The following is a 5673-nucleotide window of genomic DNA, read 5'->3' as shown; positions in this document are numbered from 1 at the left end:
AATATTGGAATAAATAAATATTTACATCATCTAAATACATTTAACCATTAATCAAAGATAAAGTAATTTAATCTTTATTTCGCTTATCACGACGCTCACGGGGACTAGATCCTCCTGGATATAAATGATTTGTAAATCCCGCCTCTTGAATCATTTTACGAATCATCTCTTTTAGATTTTCTTCTCTTTGCCTACCTTTCTCGATAAGTTGTTCTTCCCTCTGTCTATTTTCTTTGATAACGAGTTCCAATTTATTTTTTTTTTCAGTAATTTCTTCCTCCATCCTCTTGCTAATAGCACACATGTCTTCAATTTCTTGAGATAATTCCTTGTTCTTCTCATGAGAGCACATTTCATTGGAACTTCCATTATATGATCTTCTAAAATGTTGATTGCATCCAAATCCGTACACCCTCCCCTTACATGGGTCGCCCACCACATCACACCATGATTTGAAATTGAATGAAGGTTGAGTAGACTGATTATCAACATTTTGTCTCTCTTTATATTGTTCCTATCCATATTACAAGAGTTTATATTAGTTTAACAAATACAAAAACCAACAAGTAAGAATTAATATAAGCTAATAGAAAATTAATGAATAAATAATTATGTTGACTTACACTAACTCGAGCCGATTTGTTATCCACAAACTCTCCAGTACCTTGCTTTCTTTTATGCATTCGTTCAAAAATCTCAAATTCATCCACATCTCGTCCCAAATCTTTTTTCTACAATCATACATAATACATGTCAATATAAAATAAAACAAATGAGATACATTGAATTTATATCTAAATGTCAAATATATAATAAATTTATCGAATGTGTAAATGATTGGAATAAACATGTTAGAAAAGGAGGGTTACCATTCTCTCACGGTGTGCTCCAAAAGAAATTGAACCCCCAGTATGTTTGGTAGTAGACCCATCCTTCGCTGTCATTTTATTCTTCCGTGCAATTTCACATTTGATCTTATGATCTTCTTTATTCCAATGAATTTTAACCAAGTCATTCCATATATTAGCTTCCATCCAATCAGGTCCTCTACCTATCATATCTAATATGTTTGGTTTCCTTCCTAAATCTTCTTGTGCAGATGATAATGCTGCTTTCTTAGCCAAATGAATGGATGCCCTGTATCTCTCGCTTGCAATAACATCAAACAATCAGACAGATTGCGATAAATTAGAAGAAGCATATTGCTGTAGAACCATACCTTTGTTCCACACATGTTAATAGCGCCTCCGGATAAGCTTCCACTACCAACTATACTTTCACTGTCATTAACAAACATTCGCTCATCTAGCTTACCTTTAAGGATTGCATCTTCATAATCTTTCTCTAAGATAAATATACTTGACTTTAATGACTTCCTCCAAGAGGTTGTCAAAATAAGTCAAGCCATCTATAACATAGAAATAACTATTATGACACGAATATTAGAAAGTGTATGAAGTAAAAGGGCAGTAAAGATGGCTTAAGACCTGTGTCGATATAAGCCAGACATTCATTCCTTGCATTTGAAGCTTCTTGTGGTTTTTTCTTCAATATGCCCACTATCAAGTTATTTGTCATTTCCATTACTCCTCGCAATTCGCCCTCTGAGGCATCATATTTTCTAGCATAGAGAAGCTAAAAGGTTGGCTCCCTTATCTGACCGTTTAGCTGAAAATGGAATGCCATATTAGCAATCACAACTAAGATGAGAAACAGTATACAAATAATTGACTCACAATACTGGAAACAAAAAAAAGGTACAGGATGTAATTACCAAAGATTGGTGAGTCTTGAACACTAAATTTCCTGATATGCTTGGGCTAATGGAGAATAAGTATAGCTTACATGGGAAAAAATAGTAATAAGGAGCTTTGGAAGTGAAGAAAATGTTTCTACAATAAAATACACTGGCATAGAAGTTTGAAATATATGTTCCATAGACTAACCAGTATAGAAACTAGTCCATTAGTACATGCCACAAGATCCTTGAAGCGTCCAAGTGCATGTATGCAGAGAGCTAAAAATCATAGCCATCTAAATAGATGGTAGTCAGAAATATAACCCTTTTCACAAGCAGAAATTGTTGAATCATGACCATTGCTTGTATCAGTTTGCATGAATAACTCTTGATATGATAGTTTATACTTTATAGTACCTGATCCATCTCATCATGATAAGTTTACTTGAGATTATATAGTTAACATACAATAATTACAACTATGACAATCTCAATCTAGAATTAGATTATATAAGAAACAAGAACATAAAAAATCAAGTTTTGTTACTGCTTCAATTGGATGACAACTTGTATGCATAGCAAGAAAACAACAATATTAAAACATTGCTATAATAATATCTTGTTGAAAAAAATAATTTTATTAATAAAACAATAAATAAAAAAACATGACCAAGGCCACGGCAGGGGAAAGACAGCAGCCAAGATGACCAAGGCAACCAATGTGGTGGCTACGGTAGTGCCAAGGTAGCAACTGTAGGTGCAGCGGAGGCCGGCAAGAGGGGGGGGGGTGAATTGCTGCAAACAAAAATTAACTATACCCTCCTCGGATTTCAACTCAGAAAAGCAATAGTAAAATTAAAACAAGCAAGGAAATAGAAATTAAGTAGTAGACAGGATTTAACCTGGTTACAACCAAGGAGGTTGTTAATCCAGGGCAGTAGAAAAAGCTCAGTATAAAAATCTCCTTTGCTGAATGCGGAGAAGCCTTTTATACTTTGGAAGCTTAGAACTATTGCTAGGAAAGAGTACATAGTTGATTGCTTGAGTTGTTGTGTCTTTCCTAGCTCCAGGGGCCTTTATATAGGTCCTGGAAATCTTATCCCGAGAGTCCAAGGCGCCTCCAACTGGGTTCAAGGCGCCTCCAACTGGGTTCAAGGCGCCTCCAGCTCGGTCAGCGGATAAAACTTTATCCGCTGTGCAAACGGTCAATTTTGACTGTTGAAGGCACCTTGAACAAGCCTTGAAGGCGCCTTCAAGTTGAAAGCGCCTTCAAGATTGTTGAAGGCGCCTTGAGCTGGATTTTCCAGCACAGCTCCTTTTTCCAGCTCCTTTGCGTGGGCTTCCGATACTCCGTTCTTTTGGGTGATTCCGGCCAACCGGAATAGGGCTCACCAGAACCCAATTCCCAGCCTTCTCGAACGCCGCACACGCTCTTCACGCCCACTGGAGTACTCTTCCGCAGCTCTCTCGTCCTTCGGACACACCGAGCCCGTCGTCTCCCTTCCCGTGCCATCCTTCTCGCAAGCTGCGTCTTTCGCTCGACTTCCTGTGCTCCTAAGCTCTTGCACTCTCAGACACAGGGATCAAACACAATAGGACCTAACCAACTTGGTTGATCACATCAAAACTACCACGGGGTTCAACAATCTCCCCCGTTTTGATGTGCATCAACCCAAGTTCAAGTTAGGGTTACAATAGACATAAATAGTAATTTTAAAGGAAATTACTAAACTAACATAATTAAGCATAAATTTGCAATAAATAAAATTGCAACACACTTTAGAAAAAAAATTTTAATTTTTAATTTTCCTAACTCCCCCTAAACTTGTACCTTTCTCTCCCCCTTTGATCACAACAAAAATAGGGTACCAATAAGAGAATATTAAGCAAGTTATTAAGGTAGAAAAAAATTCTGAGCCAAAAATGAATTTTTAGTAAAAATTTCTACGTTAAATTAAATTTTCAGAAAAAATTTTCTAAGCAAAAATGAATTTTTAGAATTTTACAAAAAAATTTCTAAGTTAAGCTGAATTTTTTAAAAAAAATTCTAAGTCAATTAATAAAAAAAATTCTAAGTTAAACTGAATTTTAAAAAAAAATTCTAAGTTAAATGAAGTTATTTAGAATTCTTCTAGGAAAAAAATTTCTAACTAAAATGAAAAAGAAATTTTTAAGTAAGAATTTTCAAGAAGAATTTCTAAGTAAAAGAAATTTTTGTTTATTTTAAAAAAAATATTTGATAAACTTTCAAAGTATTATTTAATTCTTGATTTTAATGCTTTTTCAGAAAGTTAATTAAATATTTTATTTCAATATTTTAGCTTCCAGGTCTTGGCGAGGCACTAGACCTTCTTGGTTATTGGAGCAACAACCACTTCCTTAGACAAAGCTTCCATAAAGAATTTCAATGTTTAATTTTCTCACTTTAAAGCTTTTAACTTAAAAGAAATTAATTTAGCACAGAGTTTGGAATCCAATAGAGGTTCCTTCCTACTGGATTAATCAGATACTTAGGGGGTATATAGTTTCTTGGAATTTGTCTAAGTTGTCCCTGATGCTTTCTTATATACCAGTTTAATTTTTCATAAAATCTAAATTTTGATTTTGGAAAAACATTTATCTTTAAGCATGCATCAGATTTCAATTTTTCAATTTCTAATTTTAATTTTTGATTTTCCGATTTCAAAATTTCATTTTCTTTTTCTAATTTATCTAATTCTTTAGAAAGAGCTTTAATAAAGCGAAAAGACTGAGTCGGGGGTAGATTGCGTACCTTACTTACCTGACTCAGTGAGTTTCTCCCTACACTGCAGCTTTCCTCTTCTGATGAACCTCCCCCTTCATCCATGCTCATCTCTGAGCTTGAGTCTTCTTCCGGTTGATGGTTCACCATTAGCGCTAACCCCGAGAATTCTTCGATGTCCAACTCAGAGGATGACAAATCTGACCAAGTAGCCTTCAGGTTCTTGTGCTTGGAGGGTTCTGGTTTCTTGTATTTTGTCTTTTCCTTTTCTTTCTCCTTTCTCTTTAGCTTTGGGCAGTCATCTTTGATGTGCCCCTCTTCGTTGCAGTTGTAGCAACTAACCATCCTTTCATTGTAGTTGTTGCAACGAACCGTCCTCTTCTTTCGATGATGCCTCTGTGATTTAAATTTGTTAATACTGAAAAACTTATTGAAGCGTCTTACCAGTAGTGCCGCTTCAGATTCGTCGACTGAGGCTTCAGAGTCAGAACCATTTACTTTTGCCTTTAGGGCTATGTTCTGACTGATCTTCTCTACTCCATTGGGTTCTGAAACTCGAGATTCATGAAGTTCATGTAACACCCATAGAGTACTTAGCAAGATTTTAGATATTTTATCATGAATAAAAATAGGCCTTATGTGGAAATTGCAAAAAGAATAAAAATAAAATAGAACCAAAAAGAGAGATAACCAAGGCTTGAACCTTGGATCTCTTACTAGATATATGCATGTGTTAACCAATAGACCAAGAGAAATTATTGTTAAAGAAAGAAGTGACAATATAGTTAAGGGTAAGAAAAGAGATTTTTCATTGAGAAGGAGAAGTTAGAGTTGTCTTCCCCCTCTCAAAAGAAAAGAGGATTCTTGCTTCCTCTTCTCATTAAGGAGAAGTAAAAGAAAGGAGAAGGAAAAGTACATTTTCCCTTCCTCCTCTCATGATGAATAAAAGGAAAAATTAAAGAGGAAAACTCATTTGCTCCTCTTCCTCCTCCCTCCTCCTCCTCACCGTGACCAAGACCTTCCCCCACCTCTCCTTGCCGAAATCCAAAAACAAAGAAGATCCCTCTCTAGGAAGGCTCCACAAGAAAGATCCCTTTTCTTTAAGCAAATAAGGATGTAAGTATTCCCTCACCTGTGGTACAAGTTGCTTACGGTATTCTCGAAAGATTTGAACTCTTAGAATTAGAAATAA

General features: G+C 35.5%; 1 long non-coding RNA gene across 1 annotated transcript; it reads right to left on the bottom strand.

The window, feature by feature from the left end:
- Nucleotides 1–484: 484 nt before the first annotated feature.
- On the bottom strand, nucleotides 485–888 carry LOC122026446. Its single transcript, XR_006124152.1, has 3 exons — nucleotides 870–888; nucleotides 624–731; nucleotides 485–514 (listed from the first exon to the last, which is right to left on the bottom strand). It is a non-coding gene; the product is annotated as an uncharacterized LOC122026446 (long non-coding RNA).
- Between the last annotated feature and the right edge of the window lie 4785 nt (nucleotides 889–5673).

This window comes from Zingiber officinale, chromosome 10A (assembly GCF_018446385.1).
Source record: "Zingiber officinale cultivar Zhangliang chromosome 10A, Zo_v1.1, whole genome shotgun sequence".
Classification (NCBI taxonomy): domain Eukaryota; kingdom Viridiplantae; phylum Streptophyta; class Magnoliopsida; order Zingiberales; family Zingiberaceae; genus Zingiber; species Zingiber officinale.
The sequence above is the reverse complement of the archived record's forward strand: the minus strand, read 5'-3'. Positions and strand labels throughout refer to the sequence as shown.